The sequence below is a fragment of the Felis catus genome, chromosome D1 (genome assembly GCF_018350175.1).
Source record: "Felis catus isolate Fca126 chromosome D1, F.catus_Fca126_mat1.0, whole genome shotgun sequence".
Lineage (NCBI taxonomy): Eukaryota > Metazoa > Chordata > Mammalia > Carnivora > Felidae > Felis > Felis catus.
Genome location: NC_058377.1, coordinates 110,527,271 through 110,541,996, shown reverse-complemented (window position 1 = coordinate 110,541,996; position 14,726 = coordinate 110,527,271). Strand labels below are relative to the sequence as shown.

The 14,726-nt window shown below is 56.8% G+C and overlaps 2 long non-coding RNA genes across 2 annotated transcripts; one reads left to right on the top strand and one right to left on the bottom strand.

Annotated features, from left to right (window-relative positions):
- The first annotated feature begins 102 nt into the window (after positions 1–102).
- LOC111556733 lies at positions 103–3,894 on the top strand. Its single transcript, XR_002736451.2, has 3 exons — positions 103–141; positions 2,851–3,047; positions 3,760–3,894. It is a non-coding gene; the product is annotated as an uncharacterized LOC111556733 (long non-coding RNA).
- Positions 3,895–4,144: 250 nt separating this feature from the next.
- On the bottom strand, positions 4,145–8,606 carry LOC109492226. Its single transcript, XR_002146060.2, has 3 exons — positions 8,211–8,606; positions 7,801–7,908; positions 4,145–4,804 (listed from the first exon to the last, which is right to left on the bottom strand). It is a non-coding gene; the product is annotated as an uncharacterized LOC109492226 (long non-coding RNA).
- Positions 8,607–14,726: the final 6,120 nt, after the last annotated feature.

The window sequence follows — 14,726 nt, the reverse complement described above, 5'->3', positions numbered from 1 at the left end:
CCCGCCTCCTGTGGGGCTCCCCGGGGGCGCGGGGTCGGCGCGGGCTCGACAGCGCGCGGGGGAGGGGGGGGGCTCCGGGCCACCCCCCCCACCCCCCCACCCCCACCCCCACCCCCGCCTCCGATCGAGTTCCGGAAGCAGGTGGGTCACCTGTGGAGCCACCGGGACCCGGCCTTGACCGATGGGGAAACTGAGGCACGGGAGGGGGGCGGGGCGTGGGAAGGGCACGCGGCGGGGCAGCCGGGAGCCCAGAGCCAGGTCGGTGCGCTCTCCCGAGACCGAGGCCGCCCAGGCGGGGTCCGGCCCCAAGACACCTGTTCTTGCCGGGGAGGGCAGAGGAGGGAAGAGGAGGAAGATCCGCAAGTCAGAGACAGAGGCTGAGGACCGACAGAGGCTCGAGCCGCAGGGGCTGAGAGTGGGGGTGGGCTTCGGGTTCTTTTACTCCACCAAATACATCCCCTCTACATTAGTTACGGTACACGAAGCAGCAGACACACTGTTCTTCCAAATACGCTTCCCGCCCCTCTGGGATCGCAGACCTCTCCTTTGGTTCAGAAAGCAACCATGGAAGGGAGCCCCCACCCCCATCCTCCCGGCTCTGTGCTCCCTGAGCCTGCAGCTCAGCTCTGGGCCGTAGGGGCGCAGGGCAGGGGGGCGGAGAGGGGGCAAAGCCCTGGCCCTGGGGCTGCTGGGCCCAAGTCCCAACTCCAGATCTGCTGCTTCCTGGAACCAGGTGTGCCCTTGGGCAGATCAAAATGTAACCCCCCCAGGTAGTCTTTCCTCCTTTAGAAAACGGGTATAGCTGTGCCCACCTCGCAGGTGCTGAGAGAGCCGGCTGTAACCCACATGAACACCCACATAGTCAAGGGTGTGCGCACTCTTCATGTGTTTGTGACAACTTTACAAAGCTACCGGTCAAGGCCACGGTCTCCGTCCTCCTGAGGCTCGTGTTCTAGAGGGGGAGGCAAACATAAACAAGAGACAGATAAATTTAAAACAGAAGACCGAAACACCTTTAACAGATTACGAGGAAACGCCATGGAACACGGGTGGTGTTGGGCTGCAATGTTTGGGGCCGTTGTGACTTAGGGAGGGAGGGAGGGACATTGAGGGTACAAGCCGGGAACAGGCACGTGGTGGGGAGAGCCGTTCAGGCGGAGACAGCATCAGGAGTGAAGGCCTGGGCAGGGGCCAGCCTGGGTGCTGGACTTGTAGGAGGGATCACAAAGGCCAAGGCCACAGAAGCCGCGGGTGGGGGTGAAAAGGGTCAGATGCGGCTTCAGGAGAAGCCAGCCGGGGCCCCGCGCATACCAGCCCTGGAAAAGGAGTCAAGAATTTACCACAAGAGCAATGCGAAGCCATTGGGGGGGGGGGGCAGTTAGGTAGCAAACACCCTCGCTGTTTCCTCCTGTAGGCCCCACGCACAGCACGTCAGGGCCTGGCTGCCTCTCCTGGGGCCAGGTGCAGACTCCCTCGTTCTTCTAGCCCCCTCCACTACCAACCCCTCTCACACCCTGCCGGGGTTCCCACTCCCTGCCGTGACCCCCTTCAGCCTCATCTACAGCAGCCAGAGTGAGCCTGTTGAAACAAGCCAGACCACATTCCCTCCTCTGCTCAAGAACCTGTTGTGACTCCCATCTCGGAAAAGAAGCCAAAGGCCTTATGGCACCTAAGGGCCTGATCTGGCCGCATCCCTCCCTTTATCTCGCCAACCTCCTAATGCGCTGTCCCTCCTCTCCCTCGCTCTGCCCCAGGCACAATGGCCTCCTGGCTTGTCCTCCAGCACAGCAGGCACACTCCTGCCTCAGGGCCTTTGCACATGCTCTTCTGTCCGCTGGAACTCTGCGACCCCAGTTGTCCGCACGATTTGTTCCCTCGCATCTTCAGTTCCTCAGCCAGGCCTTCCCTGGCCCCCTTTGAAAACTGTAAACCACACCCCCTCCACCACCCTGGCAAACACTTCCTGTTCCACATCTTCGCTTTACCTTTCTCCTTTGCTCTGACCAGCACCCGACATACTGTTTATCACCTTTCTGCTCTCCAGTAGAACGGAAGCTCCAGAGAACAGAGATTTTCATTTGCTTTGTTCCCCATACATCCCCTCTGAGTCTAGCCTCGGGCCTGGCACACAGTAGGTGCTCAATAAATGTTTGTTGCATGACAGAATGAAGTGGAAAGATCTGACCTACGATCATAAAAGGAGCACTCTGGCTGCTGAGTAGGGACAGGACCATCAGGAGGGACGAGGGGATGTGGGGAGGGGGGGGGACTGGCCACCAGATGGGCATCATGGCAGCAGCCAGGAGAGACCGTGGCTTGGACTGACGGGGAGCTGGGCGGGGAGGCTCATGAAAGGCGAGAAGGAACCGGATTGGTCATGCTTTAGGAAAAGCGAATGGGTCTTGCTAAAGGCTCTGGGGAGGAGGGCTCAGCGTGGCCCACTGTAGGGGCTCGCTAAGGGGACACTTACAAGAGCAGCTCGTAAGGAAAGGAAAATGAACCAAGAATCAGCAGACCGGCAGACCTAGAGATTCTTTATTCTCAGGGAGGGAGGTGGAAAGCTTGACTCTCCACGCAGGAGGAACTCAGTCGATACAGAGGACGCCACGTAGGTCAAGGGGCGGCAGAGGCCAGTTCTGCGTGCCCTGCGGTCTCCTGTGCTGACTCTTGAGATGCTGGCGGTGGAGGAGACACCAGAGACCCCCCCCCACCCCCGCCAAGAAGGGAAGGGCTGAGCCCCAGGTCTTAAAGCACCAGAGCAAGATCCCAGGTTGCCTGACTCCAATCAGGACTTTGAGAAAAGTCGTTTGCAAAGAACAAATGAGAACTAATCACTATTTGATTCTGCAGAATTCTGACATCACAAGGGCAGTAATTTTTAGACTCCTCACTCATGTTAAGAAGCAACCGGAGAACGTGCTAAGCTCCTACTTCCCCCAGAAGACTGCCTGTCACGGCCCATCACGCCGCCGACCTTTTCTTAGGCCTCACACTTGGAAGCGTTCGCTCTCAACTCACCCCTCAGATGCAAGTTCCATCCAGATGAGGTAACGGGGCTCGGCACCTGTCGGGGCTAATCGTTTCCGGGGACAGGGGCTCAATTGGGGTCCATTTAGGGCCCATCAGAGGATGACATCTCAGCCCCGTGACACTCGGGGGAAAGTGCCTGTTTGGTTTCCCTCCCAGGCTGGAACATGCTGACTCTGGAGAGAGTTATTCCGGGCACGAGAGCCCTCCTGCCCGGGAGGCCTGGCCACTGGGATCGGAGGTTCGGGCCGGATTCCCAGCGTTCCCCGGGCTCTCTGAGCCACACGCATCCTCCCAAGGGCTGCTGGGTAGAGGTGCGCCGTGGGGACGTCCACGGAGCCCCGCGGGCCTCTCCTGCACAGGCACAGGGCGGTGAAGAAAGGCGGCCACGGCTGCGTGGGGGTGAGGGGTGGGCAGCGGACGGCTTAGACGGTAGTGGGCGTGGTTTCTATGGGGGTATCTGGGGTGCGAGAGCGTGAAGGCCGGACTTCACCTCTCTGAGCCTCAGTTTCCTCATTCATGAAATGGGAATGATGTTATCTGGTCGACTTCTTATCACTCGGTGCCGATATGAACCTCAAATGAGCAAAGACTCAGAAAAAAATGCTCTTTAGACTTTAAAGCCCTGCACGAATGGGAATCGTGATTAACACGGACCCAAGACAGGGCCCAAGGGTGGGTGCGCAGCACTGGCTCCGTGTCACTCCTCCCCTCCCCTCCTCCCTCCCCTAGCTGTCACCAGCCCTCACTTTCTGTAGCCCTGGGTTCCAGCCCTCCTGAAGGTTCAGCAGCCGCATAACCTGGGTCCTTGGGGACCGTGTTTTCGACTCGGCCATGCCAGTGTCTGGTCCACCTGCTTTCCTTGTCACTGCAGATTAAGAAGGTGACGTTTGGGGGCTCCTGGGTGGCTCAGTCATTAAGCATCTGACTTCAGCTCAGGTTTGTGAGTTTGAGCCCCACTCGGGGTAAAAAACCGCGAGACCTGCTTTGGGTGAGCCCCATTTCCCTCTCTCTCTCTCTCTCTCTCTCTCTCTCTCTCTCTCTGCCCTTGACTCACTTGCACCACCTCTGTCTCAAAAAATAAAAATAAAAAAATAAAAAGAAGAGGTTGACATTCTGATTTCATTCGCCTTTTTAAGCACCTTAAAGACACCTGTAGTAGGTTGAATGGTGGCCCTGTGAATGTTAACGTACTTGGAAAAAAGGGTCTTTGCGGGCGTTAAGTTAAGGATCATAAGAGTCTGGACTATCCAGGGGGATTCTGAATCGAGTGACAGTTGTCCTTAGACCAGAGAGGCAGAGGGAGATTTGAGACGGACAGAAGAGGAGGAGAAAGAGAAGAAGGCGGAGGCAGAGAGGAGAGGGGTGTGGCTACAAGTCATGGAGAGCCTGGAGCCCCCAGAAGGTGGGAGGGGCAGGAAGGGTCCTCCCCCAGAGGCCTGGAAGGGAGCGCAGGCCCCTGGATGTCAAAGTTCTGGCCTCCAGGCTGCGAGAGAATACATTTCTGCCGCTTTAAGACATCCGGTCTGTGGTTTGTTACAGCCGCCGCGGGCAATGAATACAGACCCTAATTTTCTCCAACCCATTTTACAGGGAGGGAAACTGAGGTCAGAGAGGTGAGGGCTTGTTCAGGGCATCATCTTGCAACTGTCTTCGTACCATAATGGCAGAGTGGAGGGATTGCAACAGAGGTGGTGTGCGTAAAACGTTTGCTCTCTGGTCCTCTGTAAACACATTTTCCTCCCGTGCTCCGGGGAGTCATACGGCGATGCCTGTTCTGGAAAAAATAAAGCAGGGTAAGAGGGTCAAGGGGCACAGAAGGCCTCACGAGGAAGGCAACATCTGTGCAGACACCTGGAAGAAGGGAGGGAGGGGGCCTTGCAGCCGGTGGGGAAGGCCAGGGCACAGGCCCAGAGGCGCAGTGAGGGGCCAGAGGAGCCGAGCACAGAGAACCAAGGTCGGAGAGGAGTGGGCCAGCTCTGCAGGGTCCTGGAGGCCATCTGGTCCGAGTGACATGGGGGACCACTGGAGGGCCAGGAGCAGGGGGGGAACACAGCATTCCAGTTCCATGTTACGGAACCTCTGTTCCCACGCGGGAAGGAGCCTCGGGGGCAGGAGAGGAGCCAAGCCGGCCAGCGGAGGGGCCGCGGGAGGGTTCCAAGTTCAAGATGGTGGTGACCAGGGTGGCAGCTGTGGAGACAGTGAGAGGCGATAGGGTTCTGGATCTCTCTGTGGGGAGAGAGGACACGGAGAGCAAGACCAGGGTCGAGAGCGGGAGTCGAGGATGCCGTCAAAGCGTTCGGCCCGAGCGCCTGGGCGGCTGGGCTGGCACTCGTTGAGACTGTAAGTGTTGGTGAGCGAAAGACAAGAGACCCCAGGGCGTGGCGTCCCGAGGAGCGGACTGGGCAGCGTCTGGGGATCAGGGAGGAGGGCTGGGCTGGGCGCAGAAAGGTGGGACTCTTCAGCATTGAGGCCACGATCGCAGAGGAGAATGGAAGACGAAAGAAGTCCAAGGCAAGTCCAAGGCCGCACGTTGGGGCCTCCAGGCTCAGAGGCGAGGGGACCAGGAGCGAGGGGCTCCCTGAAGGCAGAGGAGGAAGTGGGCGGAGGGCCAGGGCCAAGCGTGGCTGCTGCATACGAGTGGCCTGGGGCTGGAGACGTGTCCACTGGGCTCCGCAGGTGGCCCGTCTCGCGTGCCCTTGGGGAGATATTTGGAAACGCACAGCAGCTCACGCGCACCCGGGGTCAACCCGGGCCAGGCGCACAATGCGCACGTCGTTGAACACGTAGGACTCCACCAGTCCACGCGGTGGGCACCTGGGGCAGGGCCCCTGGCTGGAACCCCGGGAGGCTGCCACACCTCTCTGGTCACTCTCTGAGGTTCTCGGGTCACTTCTGGCCCCAAAACAGCGTCGGTGAGCAGCTGCCATGACAGGCCTGGCTTCACGATCAAAACGGAAGTTTATTCGAAGTCCCTGCTTCTCCCCTCCTCCAGCTGACCTCTGCTCTCCTCCTCAGGGCTGGAGTAGGGGTGGGGGCAGGGGGAAGGACATGGGGGGGGGAAGGGAAAGGGCTGGCGGCCCGGGGCGGGGGGGGGGAACGAGTGTCCCTGGGACCAGACTGGGGGCCTGTAGGTTTGGGGATTCCAAACGTTAGTTCTTTCTCTCTCGGGCTATTGTGGGCACATTGGCTATTTTTCAGATGCCATCTGACCCCTGGACATAGGACTTTGCCCAGTTCTGTGGCTGGCCAGGCAGCGACAGGGATGGCCTTGGCCTTTCATTTATCAGGCATGGAGCAAACACAAGACACCTGTGATGTCCCCCCACCTAGACCCAGCTGCAGGGACATATGTCCCCTGGTTCCTCGGAGCCCCCTTGTCCTGTCTCAGGATGAAAGGGGCCCACCTCAGAGCCTCTCTCTCTTTCTACTAAGCCCTCTCCTCCTTTGTGCGTTCATGGCAGGCAGTGGGCTGCTTAGGGACCAGGCATCCCGGTTTGCCTGGCATTGAGGGGTCCCCAGAACGTAGGACTTTCAGGGCACAAACTGGGAAGGTCCTGGGCAAACAGAAAAGAGTCAGCTGCCCTAGGGCTGGTGAAACCAAGCTCCCCTCTGTGAGGCCCTCCCCCCCCAAGCACCCGGGCCAAACGCACAAAGCAAGCCCCACGCCGTGCCCGCCACCTAAAAGTTAAAAACCCCTCTTGAACACATCGATATCATTTTTTTATGTTTATTTATTTTTGAGAGAGACAGACAGACTGCGAGTGGGGGAGGGGCAGAGAGAGAGGGAGACACAGAATCCGAAGCAGCTCCAGGCTCCGAGCTGTCAGCACAGAGCCCGACACAAGGCTCGAACCCACGGACTGCAAGATCGTGACCTGAGCCGAGGTCAGACGCTTAACCATCTGAGCCACCCAGGTGCCCCTGAATGTCATTTTTTTTTTTTTTAAGTAGAGGAATTTTCCTAAATAGAAGGAGGGAAAAGAGATATCCTAACCGATCATATCCTGCTTGAAAAATAATTCTGGTGATATTAAGAATTATGAGTATTTTTTTTAGATCTGACAAACTGTGTGTATGTAGGACAATTTTCCCAGGAGATCGCTTCCAAACTATTCAATGGAGAAACATCCTATTGTCCACAAATGTCTTCATTATTTATATTCTTCGCAAATGTGGCAAAACCTTAGCAAATTTACAACCTAATAAAATTATGGGTGGTCACTGAAGAAAAAAAGTTATAAATTAGCCCACGGAGAGGGTGCCTGGGTGTCTCAGTCTGTTAAGCGTCCAACTTTGGCTCAGGGCATGATCTCACGGTTCGTGGGTTCGAGCCCTGCATGGGGCTCTGTGCTGGTAGCTCAGAGCCTGGAGTCTGCTTCGGAATCTGTGTCTCCCTCTCTCTCTGAAAAAAAAAAAAATTTAAAAATTAGCCCACAGACTATATAGAATATAGAGTGTTCTATCCTCCTAGCTGGACAAACACACCTTCCTAGCACCAGGAAGGCAGGAACTTTCTGGATTCCTCAGAGTTCTACGTTGGAGCATGGTGACAAGAGTCAGGTGAGGTCACTTGACCTCTGCCCCAGGGAGGCACCCGCACAGCCTGGACTCCGTGCTCTGTGCTCTTTGAGCAGGGACTCCGGGGTCCGAGTGCCCGGGACAAGGTGGGGTGAGCAGCAGGGACCATGCCCGCTGTGGGGGATGGGCAGGCTGGAGGGGGTGCAGCGGCGGCCCCCCAAAGCTTGGAGCCCCAGGCAGGATGGCGCTTACCGTTTTGTTTGGGGCCTTCGACATCAGGCAAAACCGGGGTGGAAAGTCCCGCATGAACTCCACCCCTCAAGACAGACAGCACCGCTCAGAACAGCCTTGGCACCCGCCCTAAGTGGGAAAATGGCCAGGTTGAGATTCGAACCCGGGTCTCCTGGCTCTGCCGTGGCCCTCCTCCCAGGCCAATCCCCCCCGCCCCCCAACTTACAGTGACCGGCTCTCCTTCCCCGGGCCCGTGCCTCTCGCCAGGACCCCTCCTCACTCCCCATCTCCCGGCTCTGCCTGTAAACTGGAGAGTCTGCCCTCCTAACAAAGCACGGCCAAATCCCACCATTCCCCTCCTTTCCTGTCAGTCCCCTCAGCCACCCAGCCTCTCCAACCCACCGTCCACACTCTCCGCCTCCTGTCCTCACCTCCTGCTCATTCGATCCTGCCCCCGCAACGACCTTCCCGGTGTCAGCCCAAAGTCTGTTCCTGCTGTATCTCGCTTCTCCATTCCGCAGTCTCTTCCACCCCAGGCCTCCCCCCTGTGCTTCCTTGAGTCGCCTCCAATCCTCCCCCCACCCCCCTTCCGCTTCTCCCCTCTCCCGGTCTGGTCCTTCCTGCCCACACACTCCCCGGCTTCAGACACGTCACTTTTCTCCACAGCTAGCTACCGCAGCCCCCCGCCCCATCTCTCTCCCCCGGCTCTGCCCACTGCAGTCTGGCTGTCAGCACAACCAGCCTGAGGGTCCCGAAATGCCTGTCTGACCGTGGCCTTCCCTTCGCATGAACCCTCTATGGCTCCCCAGTGCCCCATGGCTCCTGCTCCCGCCAGCTTCTCCTGATGGCATCCATCCCCTCCCCCCCCCCCCCCCCCCCGGCCAGGCACAGATCTTCTAGGCTGCTCACTGTCCTCCCAGGCCCTGGGGCTCTCTGTCTAGCTGTTGCCCTCCTGCAGGCATCATGGTCACCTTTCACTGGGCGAGGCCAAGCGGGCTCAGGTGGGGACAGAGAGAGGGGTAAAGAGAAAGGAGGTGCTGTAGAAACTCGGTGGGCGGGGGAAGGCCCCGCCAGCCCTCAGTGAGGGTGAATCCGGTGACGCGTGCCTTCGCAAAGGGTCAGCTTGGACGGGCAGCCGTGGAGAGGCCGGGTGCCCCTGGTGGCAGAAGGGTGTGTGCATGGATGGTGACTCTCAGGTCTGGGGCCGGGAGCAGCCGGTGTCTGGGGTGCGCAGGAGGGAGGGGATCCGTAGGCCGGCAGGCTGCAGGGGCAAGGACCCAGATAGGGGACCCCTCTAATGGGGGCTCTGCACAGACAGAATATTGTGCGTCGTCTCGGGGACTCTCCCCGCGCTCAGACACGGGGTGGGTCTCAGCCCCTCCCTTCCTGCAGAACATACTCCATCCCAGTAGGATCCTGAGGTGTGGACACCCCAGGGGCCGTGATGGGAAGGGAAGTCATGGGAGGCGCCCAGGACAGGAGGCTTTGCCTAGAGGAGGTGGAGGAGGGTACAGGTCTCAGGACTGCTGGTGGCTGAGGACATGCCTAGGGGGTCTTGGGTCCCTGTGGTCCCAGGAAGGCCCCTCCCTCACCCCGCTGAGGTCTTAGAAGCAGCCTCCGCCTCTAGGCTCTGGTGGGAGTGGCCTCACAGGGTCAGCAGGAGGGCTGGGCCTGGCATTGAGCCTAAAGATACACTTGCTGGGGCATCAGGGCAGCAAGGACACGGACCCCTCACGACGCCGGAGGGTCAGACCCTGGGCTTGCCTGCGCCTCTCCAGGCCTTTGCGCCTCTCCAGGCCTTGGCCCTCGGCCCTTATGGGGAGCAGCAGGCGCGGCCGAGAGGCTGACGCTTGGCATGCCTGGCAATGATGGGGGAGGGGGGGGCGGGGAGGACGCGCCTCCTCCCAGCGTCCCCTCCCAGGCCAGGATCCCACGTCCTTCCTGCCTTTCCGTAACTCTCCGACCAAAGATCACAGCGGGCAGCGGACAAGGGCACCCGGCGCCTTTGATGCGCGAGCCCCGGCCCCACGGTCAACAAACCGCCTGGGACTTTGTACCAGGCTGTTTCCTCCCTGCGAGAAAGAAGCCCACACGTCTTCCCACCGCTCTCCCTGTGCCAGAGGCTGCAGGGCGAGTTCTCTCAAGCTGGTTTTCTAGATTCTCCAGGAGCCCCACGGAGCCCCTCCTTGCCTCCCAACAGCCCTTCAAGGAAGGGGTCACGTTTATGCCCCTTTTATTCCCTCAGGGGAAACTGAGGCCAGGGGCGGGTTGGGTGACTTGCCTGAGGTTCCTCAATGAGCAAAGGACGGAGCTGCAGACCGCGTTATCTCCGCTGCCTGCAAGGCCCTGTGTCCTTTCCCCGGAGAAGAAGCTGAGACCAGCGGGGGCAGGTGGATGGACTCGGGCATCTCCGCGCTCCGGGCGCGGCGCGTCCTCGGACCTGCAGTAAGCCATGCGGCCACGAGGGGGCAGCAGCATCCTGCCCTGCCTGGCTCTTCCTGGCGCTGGGGAACCAGAGAAACCGCTCTCGGCAAAAATCGGGGTGGGGTGGGGGGGGGGGCGATAGGAGGGGGGTGTCTCAGATGATGCACCTCCCGGAGGAACCGCCACGCATACCTGATGCTGTCAAGATAAGAGGACAGAACGCAGGCTCCCTGATCGGTGGAATGCCAGCTTGGGCAAGTTGCTGAACCCCTGGGGTCCTCAGTTTTCTAACAGGTGTTAATGGGGATGACAGCAGGTGCTGGCCTGGGGAGTAAGGTAACCGGGTAACACACACCGTGCTACTGGCAGGGTTCAGGGACCCCACCCCCACCCCCACCCCCACCCCGGCGGGTCAGCAGCAAGGACCAGGGCTGGGCTTCCTGGCCTAAGCCTGGAGGAGGGTCCTGGGCATCCAAGCTGGAACCTGCTAACACCTGGGTGAGTCCTCCTCAGGGCAGGGAGGCTCTGAGTCTCCCTGGTCCGCCCACGACTTTCACAAGCAGGGCATGTTGTTCCTCGGTAGACACCGGGGACCCACACATCTAGAAATGCGTGACAGCCACCAAGCATCCATGCCAACCCCCCACCCCCACCCCCGCCAGGGACACTCTGGTATCTCCACTTTGTGATAAGAAAACAGGCTCAGAGAGGCTGACGGCCTGGCCCGGAGCCACAGCCTGCATCAGCCAAGGACCCCAGGCGCTGGGATTTGTGGGGGTGGGGGTGGTGCCCTCCAAGTCCTGCACAAAGGGCTGCCCAAGTGACCTCTGCAGGGTCAGGGATGTCAATTTTCTCCCGAATCCCCTCAGTCAAGGTGGAGACTGCTGAGGGACACTTTGATGGCTATCCTTCCTCACATCTGCCCCCCCCCCCCCCGGGCAGGTTTGCAGATGACCTAGGAAAAAACTGGGCAGAACTCCACCCTCGGCCTTCCTTGCCCCCCTCCCCGGTGGCCCAGGACCCTCAGCCATGGGCAAGTCAATGGGCAGGCAGCGGGGATGCAGTCAGGATTCTCCCCCTACTCACCCCTTGCCAGCCCCAATAGACTGAGGAACGTGAGAATGGCCTGGGGCAGCCCCTATGATCATTATAGTTCAGGCTGGTGTCAGTGAGGCTAAAAATAGAAGAGAGAAGAGCCCAAGTTCAGAGGCAATGCTTATGGTTCCAATTAGGTTAATGGGATTTATTTTGTATTCTGATTATAGAGTTCATTCATGCTCCCTGCAGATAGGAAAGGATAAAGAGAATAAAAATCATATATAATCTCACGACAGACATCTCACTGCTGTTAGCATCGCTACGTATTTCCTTCCAGTCTTTTTTTTTTTCTAGGCACATATGCAGACATGACTTTTTTTTTTTAAGGTTTTATTTTTAAGTAATCTCTACAGCCAACATGGGGCTCGAACTCACAACCCCGAGATCAAGAGTCACACAATCCCTGGACTGAGCCAGTCAGGGGTCCCTGAGATGACATTTTTAAAGCAAAATTGTGGTCAGAGCTTCTGTTTCCAGCAAAATGACAAGCTGGATGTCCAGAGAGCCCCTCTTGAAACAGAACACCTAAAAATGCTGAAGCAATATTAGTTAAAAAAAAAAAAAAAAAACTTTTTAAAGCCATGATGGAGTTGGCAGGACAGTAGGGGACATCTTTCAGGCCAGAAATAAAAAGAAAGCCATATTGGAGTGCTCGCGTGGCTCAGTCGGTTAAGCATCCCACGCTTGGTTTCGGCTCAGGTCATGATCTCGTGGTTTGTGAGTCTGAGCCCCTCATTAGATTCTGTGCTGACGGTGCAGAGGCTGCTTGGGACTCTCTCTCTCCCTCTCTCTCTGCCCCTCCCACGTCTCTCTCCTTCTCTCTCTCTTTCTCAAAACAAACATACAAATAAATAAATAAACTTTTTTAAAAAGCCATACTCATGTTTTCAAGACAACTGGCAACTTGAGCTCTGATGATAGCAGACGTGAACGCTGAAGCTATAAGGGAATTGTCCTTTTATATTTTTGTTGTGAATGCGGATGATGCAGCTATGTTTTTTAAAGAGTTCTCATCAAGGGGCGCCTGGGTGGCTCAGTGAAGTGTCTGACTCTTGATTTTGGCTCAGGTCATGATGTCATGGTTTGTGAGATCGAGTCCCACGTTAGGCTCTGTGCTGACAGCACGGAGCCTGCTTGGGATTCTCTCTCTCTCCCTCTTTCCTGCTTGTGCTGTCTCTCTCCCTCTCTCTCTCAAAATAAATAAATAAACTTAAAAAAATAAGTAAATAAAATAAAGAGTTCTCATCATTTGGAAGATGCGTGCTGGAGTATTTTCAGATGGAATAGCATAATGTCTAGAATTTGCTTCAAGACCCTACTGACGGGGGTGGGGGTGGGGGAGTGAGCTCCAAAGTTGGCTGTGTGATTAGTTCATGGAAGTCACTGCAGTACTCTTTGTATGTTTATGTATATTTCAAATACTGCATTAAATGAAACCAAGACCATTGCCGGCTGCAGCTGGCCTTGCCCTGGGGGTGTCTCTGCTCCCAAGAACCTCAGAGCCGGGAGGGAGTTCAGATCAGTAACCCACAAGGAGCTGAGAATCCCCAGGAAAGAGACATCCTCGGTGAATGAACAACAACAAAATTATCTGCCGCCTGGAGGGCCGTGAGGATGGGAGGGAGAAGACTTCTTTTTTATATTTAAATTATTTTTATTTTTTTATTTTTTTTTGAGCGAGAGAGACAGTGCATGAGCAGGGCAGGTGCCGAGAAAGAGGGAGGCCCAGAATCCGAAACAGGCTCCAGGCTCGGAGCTGTCAACACAGAGCCCGACGCGGGGCTCGAACCCACGAACCGTGACATCATGACCTGAGCTGAAGTCGGACGCTTAACCGACTGAGCCACCCAGGCGCCCTGAGAAGACTTCTTTGTGTTGGCTGTGGCTCGGAGCCAAGCAGGAACACGTGAGAAGGAAGCAAGAAGTCTCCCTGAGAACGTGTCGGCCTGGCCCTGTACCCACAGGGCTTAGAACAAGAAGCCACATAGACTTCGATGTGGAGGGTGCCATCTAAAGGGGTCCCCTTGGGTAGAGCCCCACAGAGCCTGGCAAAGCAAAGGCAACCGGGGAGCAATGCAACGTTCTGTGTGCTTTGAGCAGCGCCCTCAAAGTTCTGGAACTCACAGAGCACATCAGGACGTGAACCACCACGAGCAAGGGCAAACTGCGGTCCAGAGCCATAAAAGCTGGACAACCTTCTTCAAATGTTTAAAGAAACAAAACAGGATACGGGGTGCCTGGGTGGCTCAGTTGGTTAAGCATCAGGTCATGATCTCGTAAGTCTGTAAGTTTGAGCCCCACATCAGGCTCTGTGCTGACAGCTCGGAGCCTGGAGCCTGCTTCGGATTCTGTGTCTCCCTCTCTCTCCGCCCCTCCCCTGCTTGTGCTCTGTCTCCGTCTCTGTCTCAAAAAATGAGTAAATGTTGGGGCGCCTGGGTGGCGCAGTCGGTTAAGCGTCCGACTTCAGCCAGGTCACGATCTCGCGGTCCGTGAGTTCGAGCCCCGCGTCGGGCTCTGGGCTGATGGCTCGGACCTTGGAGCCTGTTTCCGATTCTGTGTCTCCCTCTCTCTCTGCCCCTCCCCCGTTCATGCTCTGTCTCTCTCTGTCCCAAAAATAAATAAAAAACGTTGAAAAAAAATTTTTTTTTTAAAAACGAGTAAATGTTAAAAAAAAGTTTTAGAAAAAGAAATAAAGTCCGGAGAAACTGGAAGGAAAAGACCGACTGCAGACGTAAAAATTACAATTGAAATTGGGAACCGAATAGACGAGACGGTGAGTGCTCTGGGGACAGAAGGAAGAGACTGCCCAGGTGGAGCCCAGAGAGACGAACAGGGACAGAGGAAGTCAAGCCCACGTACGACAGTGCGTCCTACACTGTTCCTACTCAGAACACTCTGGAAGCCCCTCCAAAGGCCAAACACAGGGCCACCGTGTGACTCAGCCGTCCCGTTCCCAGGCACCGACTGGAGAGACACGAAGGCAAAACTCTGCACAGAAACGTGCGTGTGAATGTTCACGGCAGCGCTGTTCTTCACAGCCCCCAAGTGGAAACAACCCAAGCGTCCGAAGGTCCAGATGAGTGGATAAGCGCAACGTGGTTTACGGATACAACGGGATATTAACTCGGCAGTAAAAAGGAGGGCAGTGCTGATACGCCCTACACCATTGAGAAGCCATGAAACTGGGGTGCTAAATGAAAGAAGCCAGGCACAAAAGACCACATATCGGGGCACCCACTGGCTCAGTCGGAAAAGCATGGCCTCGGGTTTCTGAGTTCAAGCCCCACGGTGGGTGTAGAGATTACCAAAAACAAACAAACAAACAAACAAACAAACTTAAAAAAAAAGACCATATATTGTATGATTCCATTTATTTGAAACACCCAGAATAAGCAAATCCCTAGAGACAGAAAGCACATCAGTGG